The sequence below is a fragment of the Capricornis sumatraensis genome, chromosome 10 (assembly GCF_032405125.1).
Source record: "Capricornis sumatraensis isolate serow.1 chromosome 10, serow.2, whole genome shotgun sequence".
NCBI classification, from domain to species: Eukaryota; Metazoa; Chordata; class Mammalia; order Artiodactyla; family Bovidae; genus Capricornis; species Capricornis sumatraensis.
In genome coordinates this window covers 97,244,986-97,256,651 of record NC_091078.1, presented here as the reverse complement: position 1 = coordinate 97,256,651, position 11,666 = coordinate 97,244,986, and positions in this window count along the sequence as shown.

Sequence of the window (11,666 nt, the reverse complement as noted above, 5' to 3'; positions counted from 1 at the left end):
AGCTCTTTAAAAGCTCACAATCCAGAGGAATAAAGACAAACTTAATTCCAGTCCTAGTATTTACCTTTCACCTCCCCAAATTGGGGCTTCCCTGGTAAAGAATCTGCCTGCAATGCAGGAGACCCTGGTTCAATCCCTGGGTTGGGAAGATCCCCTGGAGAAGGGATAGGGTACCCACTCCAGTATTCTTGGGCTTCCCTGGTGGCTCAGATGGCAAAGAATCCGTCAGCAATGCAGGAGACCTGGGTTCAATCCCTGGGTTAGGAAGATTCCCTGGAGAAGGGCATGGCAACCCACTCCAGGATTCTTGTCTGGAGAATCCCTACAGACAGAGGAGCCTGGTGGGCTAGACTCCATGGGGTCACAAAGAGTCAGACACGACTGAGTGAATAAGCACAGCACAGAGCACAGCAGTCCCCAGATTAAAACAAACATCGTCACACAAAGATTTCTGCAAGAATGTTTACAGCAAATATATTCTTAACAGACTCAAACTGGAAACAGCCCAGGCATCCATCAACAGATGAGCAGACAAACAAAAATTATAGTACATCCATACAATAGAAAACTACTCAGCAATAAAGAGAAACAAACAACTGATTTTATGTAACCTGTCTGAATCTCGAAAACATGCTGAGTGGAAGACGTGTTACACAAGAGTACATATTATGTGAAGTCATTTATATCAAGTTCCAGGACAGGAAAGGCAGGAAAAACCATCAAGAGAGTGCTTGCCTAGGAGGAAGGCAGGGCAGGGGGGTGCTGGGAAGGGGCAGGAGGGAATATGCTGAGTGATGACCACATGCTATATGATGAGAGGGGCTGGATTGCACAGTGGTATGCATGTGTCCAAATCCAGCAATTGTTCACTTAAGATTTGTGTGTTTCATTGCATATAAATTTCACATCAAAGTAGGAAAAAAAAATTGTACCAAACAATTGAACTCTGATTAATGGTATACTTCTAGAAGTATTTAGCAAGAAGTGTACTTACCTCTGGGCTTCCCAAGTGGCACTAGTAGGAAAGAACCTGGTTGTCAGTGCGGGAGATGTAAGAGACATCTCCCTGAGTTGGGAAGATCCCCTGGAGGAGGGCATGGCAACTCACTGCAGTATTCTTGTCTGGAGAATCCCATGGACAGAGGAGCCTGGCAGCTACAGGCCATGGGGTCGCAGAGTCAGACATGATTGAAGCAATTTAGCAGGCATGCATGTACTGATGTCTAGAATACCTTTTGAAATGTATCAAAAATAAATGGATTAATAGATGGATAGCAGCATGGAAAGATGGACAGATATATAATCAAACAAGGATGATAAAATGTTAACAGTAGAAACAGACGTCAGAGAAATGGGAGTTAACTGGAAAATTCGCTCAGCTTTGCTGTACATGTGAAATGTTTCATAAGAAAACATTGGAGCGGAAAGCCAGTGTTGTGGAGTGTAAGTCAGACTTTGATGAATGATGTGGTAGAGAAATAACCAGCTTTTTCTGCTGTGGGAGCAGAGAGGAGAAAGTGATGACTTCTGCTGGGGAAGGAGGGTGGCAGGGGTCAAGGAGAGTCTCAGAGAGGAGGAGTCCTAAGAAAGGGGCCTGGAAGATAAGATATTAAAGGCAGAGGAGGGAAAGGGGGAAAAGGGCAATCCAGCAGATAAAAATAGGGCAGTGTGAAAATGCTAGGTCCTTCTGGGAAGCTGCAAGGGAGCAGACAGACTTTGGGGGCAGAGTGGAAAGAGAGGTGGCCGGTGAGCTGAACTGTGCTCAGGCTGGGATGGGAATTAAAAGATAGACAAGAGCATGTGGTTTTGACTCAGTAAACAATGGGGAACCACTGAGAGTGTGTGTGTGTGTGTGTGTGTAAGGCTTTGGCATCTGACAGCTAGAGTCGAGGAAGGCGGGAGACAGAGCCAGCAATGGGGAGAACAGCAAGGCCGTGTGTGTGCTGGTCAAAGTTTTCTATTGCTATGATTATGAGCTGACAAGGAGGGCAACTTCTGTGACAGAAAAATTGGTCAAGGCATGACCTTCCTGGAGATGAGAAGTCTGAAAGTGAATCTGGGAGATAATTCAGTTAGTCCTAATTCCCAGCTCTTCAGGAACTTTGACCTCCCTAAAGACTTCCTGTTCCCTTGGAAGTCCTAGGCTGCCCACTGACCTCCCCTCTGGCCCTCAGCCAGCACCTAGAAGCTGCAGCTCCCCCTCGGCGCCCTCCAGAATGAACCCACCGGGAGCCAAAAAGCCTGCTTTCCAGCCCTTGCTGTTGCCGCCGTCCCTCTGTGCAGCCCAGATCCCTCACTTGTAAATCAGTTGTGTTGGCCCCATTATCCTTCATGGTTTCTTCCGGTTTCAAGACTTCTCTACTGTGATTTTTTGTTTTTTTTTTTTTTGGACTGACTGTGGTTTGCAGAATCTCAGGTCCCCAATCAGGGACTGAACCCATGCCCCTGCAGTGGAAGCATGGAGTTCTAACCACTGGACCACCAGGGAACCCCGAACTCCGGTCTTCTTGCAACCAGTTTCCTAAGCTCTGTCTCAGATGTTCATTTTCCCCTTGATGTGCAGTATCTCCCTGATTGCAGCCCTCACTGTCTTTTTCCCATCCTACCTCTTTCTTCCCCAGTCAGGGTTGTCGCTGTGCTGTCCAGCTCCAGCTCCTGGCTGATCTCGACTGAGGCTTCAAAGAGCCCTGCAGGCAGGTCAAGAGCCTCTGAGCTTTGGAGGGGGGCTGAAAGTGTGAAAAGGGGTTAGGATTCCCACAGCCCTGGTTGTGTGAATAACGAGAAAGTGGTATGTAAAAGCTCAACCTGGGGCCACAGGTACTAATCCTCCGGCTCTTCTCCACAACTTCCCCTCATTCCCCAAGTTCACAGAGGACAGGCAGTGACTTAGGGAAAAGGATACATCACAGTCACAGCCCACCTTGGTCCAGCACCCACAACACCTGTTTTCAATCCTCATGCCAGCCTTGCAAGGAGGGCAGGACAGAAATGCCCCATTTCCCCAACCCTTACTGAGTTCAAGGAAAAGCTCAGAGTTTCACACACTTCATCTTTAACTCCCACCATGAGGCTTGAATGTTTCCCTTATAACAGTTAAGGAACTGAAGGCTCAGAGAGGCTACATAACTTACTCAAGGTCACACAGCCAAATGCCAGAAATTCACAAAGTATCAAAAGCAACAGTTACTCAGTGTTCTATATGCCAGCACTGACTTCTACAAATATATACTATAATCCCCACAGCTAGAGTCCATGCAGGCCCTGAGGAGCCTGCCCCAGGGTCCGGGTGCACACATGGGAAGATGGGGGTGGGAAGGGCTGCTCATTAGTCTTGGCTGGAGAAAGGAAAAGGCCTACAGGTGGCATTTGCTGCTTCCTGAGGGGCAGTAAATCTATTTCTCACTTCCACTTCCACTTCCATAATCATAAGGGATTTGATTTAGGTCATACCTGAATGGTCTAGTGGTTTTCCCTACTTTCTTCAATTTAAGTCTGAATTTGGCAATAAGAAGTTCATGATCTGAGCCACAGTCAGCTCCCGGTCTTGTATTTGCTGACTGTATAGAGCTTCTCCATCTTTGGCTGCAAAGAATATAATCAATCTGATTTCAGTGTTGACCAGCTGGTGATGTCCATGTGTAGAGTCTTCTCTTGTGTTGTTGGAAGCAGTATTTGCTATGACCAGTGCGTTCTCTTGGAAAAACTCTATTAGCCTTTGCCCTGCTTCATTCCGTATTCCAAGGCCAAATTTGCCTGTTACTCCAGGTGTTTCTTGACTTCCTACTTTTGCATTCTAGTCCCCTATAACGAAACGGACATCTTTTTTGGGTGTTAGTTCTAAAAGGTCTTGTATGTCTTCATAAAACCATTCAGCTTCAGCTTCTTCAGCATTACTGGTTGCGGTATAGACTTGGATTACTGTGATATTGAATGGTTTGCCTTGGAAATGAACAGAGATCATTCTGTCGTTTTTGAGATTGCATCCAAGTACTGCACTTGGACTCTCTTGTTGACCATGATGGCTACTCCATTTCTTCTAAGGGATTCCTGCCCGCAGTAGTAGATATAATGGTCATCTGAGTTAAATTCACCCATTCCAGTCCATTTTAGTTCGCTGATTCCTAGAATGTCGACGTGCACTCTTGCCATCTCCTGTTTGACCGCTTCCAATTTGCCTCAATTCATGGACCTAACATTCCAGGTTCCTATGCAATATTGCTCTTTACAGCATCGGACCTTGTTTCTATCACCAGTCACATCTACAACTAGGTATTGTTATTGCTTTGGCTCCATCCCTTCATTCTTTCTGGAATTATTTCTCCACTGATTTCCAGCAGCATATCTCCAGACCATCCCCATGGAAAAGAAATGCCAAAAAGCAAAATGGCTGTCTGGGGAGGCCTTACAAATAGCTGTGAAAAGAAGAGAAGTGAAAAGCAAAGGAGAAAAGGAAAGATATAAGCATCTGAATGCAGAGTTCCAAAGAATAGCAAGAAGAGATAAGAAAGCCTTCCTCAGCAATCAACGCAGAGAAATAGAGGAAAACAACAGAATGGGAGAGACTAGAGATCTCTTTAAGAAAATTAGAGACCCCAAGGGAACATTTCAAGCAAAGATGGACTCGATAAAGGACAGAAATGGTATGGACCTAACAGAAGCAGAAGATACTAAGAAGAGGTGGCGAGAATACACAGAAAAACTGTACAAAAAAGATCTTCATGACCAAGATAATCACGATGGAGCGATCACTCACCTAGAGCCAGACATCCTGGAATGTGAAGTCAAGTGGGCCTTAGAAAGCATCATTATGAACAAAGCAAGTGGAGGTGATGGAATTCCAGTTGAGCTATTACAAATCCTGAAAGATGACGCTGTGAAAGTGCTGCACTCAATATGCCAGCAAATTTGGAAAACTCAGCAGTGGCCACAGGACTGGAAAAGGTCAGTTTTCATTCCAATCCCAAAGAAAGGCAATGCCAAAGAATGCTCAAACGACCGCACAATTGCACTCATCTCACATGCTAGTAAAGTAATGCTCAAAATTCTCCAAGCCAGGCTTCAGCAATACGTGAACCGTGAACTTCCTGATGTTCAGGCTGGTTTTAGAAAAGGCAGAGGAACCAGAGATCAAATTGCCAACATCCACTGGATCATCAAAAAAGTAAGAGAGTTCCAGAAAAACATCAATCTGCTTTATTGACTATGCCAAAGCCTTTGACTGTGTGGATCACAACAGACTGTGGAAAATTCTGAAGGAGATGGGAATACCAGACCACCTGACCTGCCTCTTGAGAAACCTATATGCAGGTCAGGAAGCAACAGTTAGAACTGGACATGGAACAACAGTCTGGTTCTAAATAGGAAAAGGAGTACGTCAAGGCTGTATATTGTCACCCTGCTTATTTAATTTCTATGCAGAGTACATCATGAGAAACGCTGGGCTGGGTGAAGCACAAGCTGGAATCAAGATTGCCGGGAGAAATATCAATAACCTCAGATATGCAGATGACAATGGCTCTTGCCTGGAGAATCCCATGGACAGAGGAGCCTGGTGCTGCAGTCCATGGGGTCTCGAAGAGTCGGACACAACTGAGCGACTTCACTTTCACTTTTCACTTTCCACTTTCATGCATTGGAGAAGGAAATGGCAACCCACTCCAGTGTTCTTGCCTGGAGAATCCCAGGGACGGGGGAGCCTGGTGAGCTGCCGTCTATGGGGTTGCACAGAGTCGGACACAACTGAAGCGACTTAGCAGCAGCAGCATGCAGATGACACCACTGTTATGGTAGAAAGTGAAGAGGAACTAAAAAGCCTCTTGATGAAAGTGAAAGAGGAGAGCAGAAAAGTTGGCTTAAAGCTCAACATTCAGAAAACGAAGATCATGGCATCTGGTCCCATCACTTCATGGGAAATAGATGGGGAAACAGTGGAAACAGTGTCAGACTTTATTTTGGGGGGCTCCAAAATCCCTGCAGATTGTGATCGCAGCCATGAAATTAAAAGACGCTTACTCCTTGGGAGGAAAGTTATGACCAACCTAGATAGCATATTCAAAAGCAGAGACATTACTTTGCCAACAAAGGTCCGTCTAGTCAAGGCTGTGGTTTTTCCAGTGGTCATGTATGGATGTGAGAGTTGGACTGTGAAGAAAGCTGAGCACCAAAGAATTGATGCTTTTGAACTGTGGTGTTGGAGAAGACTCTTGAGAGTCCCTTGGACTGCAAGGAGATCCAATCAGTCCATCCTAAAGGAGATCAGTCCTGGGTGTTCTTTGGAAGGACTGATGCTAAAGCTGAGACTCCAGTACTTTGGCCACCTCATGTGAAGAGTTGACTCACTGGAAAAGACTCTGGTGCTGGGAGGGATTGGGGGCAGGAGGAGAAGGGGACGACAGAGGATGAGATGGCTGGATGGCATCACGGACTCGATGGACGTGAGTCTGAGTGAACTCTGGGAGCTGGTGATGGACAGGGAGGCCTGGCGTGCTGTGATTCATGGGGTCCCAAAGAGTCGGACACGACTGAGCAACTGAACTAAAACGAACTGAGGGGCAGTAGGAGTTCCTCAAACTCGGCCGTTCAGTGAGCGAATCCTGAAAGTTCACCTGAGAGTCCACTGGTGAGAGAGAGACAGGGCCTTCCAGGGTCTCTCAAAGATGCAGTTAGGAAGCTGAGCAGTGGCCTGGCATACAGCATGCTCAGAGAAGCGGCAGCAGAGAGGAGAGAAGACTCTCTTTGGTGGGTGGGGGTCCCTCCAGGCCACGGCTCCCAGGAGCAGCTTCCACATTCTCTGTGCAGGCAAACAGTGTGCCGTCAACCTTCCATGGGTATCGCCAGCACCGCGCTTGTGGGCTCAATAAGAGTGTTGGAAGAATGCAGCTCAGACGCCACCTCGACAGATGTTCCCTGACTCTCCTGCGGGGGACGAGGTTCATGTCCTCGGGCTACACGTTCACCAGATGAGCACCTCCTGCCCTGGTCCAAGCCACTTCTGATTCCTCCATCCACAGCATGCGGCGCTGTGTCTTCACTGAGTTGTACACTTCACTGCCTCAACTGCTGCCAGGGCTCATGATCCCCTGGATAGATGACATGGGGACAGGACGGCTGGATCCCCAAGAGAGGCTGGGCACTTGGAAACCTGCTCACCTCTGAAAGTCTATGAGCTCTGAGCAGACAAGCCTTCCCACCCTCGTTACCTGTGGTTACATAAACTATGTCTGGGCTCCCCAGGTGGCACTAGTGGTTAAGAACCCACCTGCCAATGCAGGAGACATAAGAGGGTTCAATCCCTGGGTCAGGAAGATCCCCTAGAGGAGGGCACGGCAACCCACTCCAGTATTCTTGCCTGGAAAATCCCATGGACAGAGGAGTCTGGTGGGCTACAGTCCATGGGGTCACAAAGAGTTGGGACAATACTGAAACGACTTAGCATGCCTGCACAAAACACATCCAGGACTTTCCTGGTGGCTCAGTGGAAAAGAATTTGCCTGGCAATGCAGGGGACATGAGTTCAATTCCTGGCCCAGGAAGATTCCACAGGCCGTGGAGCAACTGAGCGCATGCACCCAACTACTGAAACCTTTGCTCCTAAAGCCTGTGCTCCCTATCTCGGGAAGCCACTGCAATAGAAGCTGGTTCGCTGCAATGAAGAGTACTCCCTGCTTGCCACAACTAGAGAAAGCCCATACAAACCAGTGAAGACCCAGTAGAATAATAAAGACAGAAAGAAAAGATTCAGAGATTTTTTTTTAATTTTAATATATAAAAATATATATTTCCAATAATTCTTGGTTACTTCTCTTTCAAAGGTGGACCCTCATTCCCATCCCACTGAATGTGGGCCAGATTTAATGACTTACTTCTGCTGTTTAGAATGTGGCAGAAGCGATGCTCGGATTTTGGAGGCCAACATATAAAGAGGTTATAGCTTCCTCCTGGCTCCTTCTCGGACCGCTCACTGTGGGGGATGTTGGTTACCATGTTTTTAGGACACTTAAGCAGTCCCATAGAGGAACTCGCAGGAGGAGAAAGGGACATCTCTCACCACCAAAGCCAGCACCAGCTTGCCAGGTAAGTGAGTGAGCCCTGTGGAAGGGGATGCCCCAGGCTTAGTGAAGCCTTCAGATGACTATGGCTCCGGCCCATGTGTGACCACAACACTTGAGACTTCAAGCCAGGCCTGGCCAGCCAAGCCATCCTCAAATTCCTGATCCGCAGAAACTGCTAGAGATGATGAATGTTTCTTATCAAATTAAGTCACTGAATTTTGGATAATTTGTTGCATAGCAGAGGATAACTAAGACATTATGCTTCTCCACACTGCTTCTCAATAAGCTCCCTCTGCTCCAGCCATATTGAAACACTCAGTGTTCAAAGCAGTACATTTCTGCTGAGTATCCTGTGTGCCAGCCCAGACGCTGCAGACAGGGCAGTGACCTGGCTAGACCAGCGCGGCCACTGTCCTTAGGAGCTTAAGAGGTCACCACCCCAAACATTTACAGATTCTGCTTTGGCCCACATTTTGCCCTCATCTAGAAAGTTGGCTGCAACCTACCCCTTATAGCTTTATCCTGAACATTTTTGAATTGACCTTTCTCCTCCAGCCCTGAACCAAAATGCCTCTTCCATGAAGTCTTTTCTGATTGCGCCACTGGAAATGAGCTTTCTCAATTCTGAACTCCTGTAAAGCTTCATCTCCACCTTAGCTTGCCCACTTAACATCTTCCTTGTACTAATAATTGAATAATTCTAATAATATTAATCACACAATACCTCTACAATCCAGCAATTCTTCTCCAGATAGGTCCTTAACAGAAATGGATGCTTGTGTCCAAAAGTACACTTACACAAAAATGTTCAGAGCGTCTTTATTTGTAAAAAGCCTAACCTAAAAATCCAGAAAGGAATGGGTGAATGAACTGTGGCACAGTCATAGCTGGAATCCTACACAGCAGTAAAAAATTTTAAAAAACAAAATAAAAGAAGAACTACCACATGCAACAACATAAAATCTCAAAAACATTCTATGGAATGAAAAGCTGAACACAAAGGAGTTCATAAATGTAATAATAAGTGATCTCATTTATACACCATGCAAAACAGGCAGAATTAATGATTCCCTCTGGGGGAGGGTATTGCCAAGGGTGGAGGAGTGTGAGGGAATTTTCTGGGCTGCTTAACTCTCTTGATCTGGGTAGTGGTTAAATGGGTGTATATGTAGGTAAAATTAATTGGGCTGTAATCACATTGTATTTTACTGTACGTAAATTATACCTTAATCAAACAAAACAAAGTCTTAGTAATAACCCTGTGCTCAGTGCAGTCCTGTCATAAGGAGACCTATAGCACACACATGCTGAGTAATAATCAAGTCCCATCAACCGGCACACCTCGACCTGCTTTAGTGCTCTGATTCTGACATCAAATCTGATGTATTTTTCCCCCACACATCACCAACCAACTCTCTGACACTAGTGGGCTGCCGTCTATGGGGTCGCACAGAGTCAGACACGACTTGAAGCGACTTAGCAGCAGCTGGGTGTCCTATAGTCCAACTCATTTCCAACACGAACCGACCGGAGAGAGCAGGATAACGTCAGATCACACAGGTTAAAGGCTCAGTCCTACAGGACTGCCCCCAGCCTCTCCAGACACTGACCCAAAGCCCAGCTTGTCACCTGTGCTTCTGACCCACCAGCTACAGAGCAGACGTTCCAAGGATTCCCTCTTGGGGCTTGATCAACTTGCTAGAGCAGCTCATAGAACTCTGAGAAACTTAGAAGAATTCTTTTTTAAATATTTATTTGGCTGCATCTGGGTCTTAATGTCAGCATGCGAGATCCTTACTGGTGGCACGTGAACTCTTAGTTGTGGCATATGGGATCTAGTTCCCTGACTAGGGATCGAACCCAGGTCCCCTGTGTTGGGGGCATGGAGTCTTAGCCACTGGACACCAGGGAAGTCCCCTGAGAAACTTTTCACTTCCTAAATGACTGGTTTATTATAAAGGAATATAACTTAGGAACAGCCAGATGCAAGAGATACTCAGGTCAGAGTACTGGGGAAGGGGCTTAAGCTTCCATACCTTCTCTTAGAGCACCACTTTTTCAGGACCTCCATGAATTCACCAACTCAGAATCTCTCTGAACCCCTCCTTCTGAATTTTTATGGAGACTGCTTTACACAGATGGAATCTATTAAATCTCTGGCAATTGGTTCAACCTCCAGCCCCTCTCCCCTCCCCAGAGTTCAAGGGGGCAGAATGAAAGTTCCAACGTCTAATCACCTGGTTAGTTTCCCTGGCAACCGACCTCCATCCTTAGGTACTTTCCAAAAGTCACTTAGTTAACATAAACTCGGGTGTGGTTGACCAGAGTTTGTTATGAATATCAAGATATCTTTATCGCACTTTCCGCTTAGGAAATTCCAAGGGATCTAGGAACTCTGTGCCAGGAATGGAGACGAAGACCAAATATACATTTATTATAAATCACAATAGTACAGTGAAGAGTTTCACTGGGAGGTGGGATTTCAAACAAGTCTAGACCAGGATTTTACTTGCCAGACTTACCGAAGTTATAGCTTATCTTCCTGAACTTTCTCGGTGGTAGAGTTCGGACTCAAGCATTAAGCGTTCTTCTTATTATTTTTTTTAAGTTGTATAACACATATAGAATAAAATGAACCATTTTAATCATGTTTAAAGTCTACAGTTCAGTGCCATTAAGCACCTCCACATTCTTCTGCAACCCACAGCACCATCCCTCTCCAGAACTTTTTCACCATCCCATACTGAAATTCTGTACCGACTGGACAATAACCCTCCAGTCCCTCTGCCCCACCCCACCCCCTGGTAACCATTGTTCTACCTTCTCTGTGTGATTTTGACGACTCTGGGTATCAAACAGAAGCAGAATCATACTGTATTTTTTTTGTGCCTAACTGGCTTATTTCACTTGGCATATGTCTTCAACGTTCATCTCCACATTGGCTACAACGTGTTGCAGCATGCATTAGAACTGCATTCATTTTCAAGGCTAAATAATAATATTCCATTGCATTTAATAATTTTTTTTTTTCCCCTGCAAGGAGATCTTAGTTCTCCCATTAGGGATAAATCCCAGGCCCTCAGCAGTGGAAGTATGGTGTCCTAACCACTGGATCACTAGGGAAATACCAAATGCTTTTTGATAAAAATGATTCTTTTATGAGCATCCTTACCTTAAGCATAGCGAATATTTCTTGATGCTTCAGCGTTGACATGCTGAATCCTTCTACCTCTGCCAGTGCCTCAGTTTCTCTCTACAATGAAAGGGCTCACTTGGGTCTTCCTTATGGCTATGACTGTGGCTTTTGCCTTCCTTGAAGTTTTAGGCCCTGACTCCCTCTCTCCTTATGCAGGAGTGGGAGGATTGTGAGTTCTCTAGACAGAGAAGGGATATAACCTTGAGCAGCACCTTTTCTTGGCCTGGAAAGCCCATCATAAGGGGTAAGCACAGTATGATAAACGGTAATATTGTACTATCATTATAAATGTGATAAATGTTGCTGTAAAAGCAATCACATTGCAATATATAGATGTAGCCAAGTAACACCTTATATACTTTAAACTTACATAATGTTATACATAAAATTTATTCAACTAAAAAAATTTCTTTCCTTTC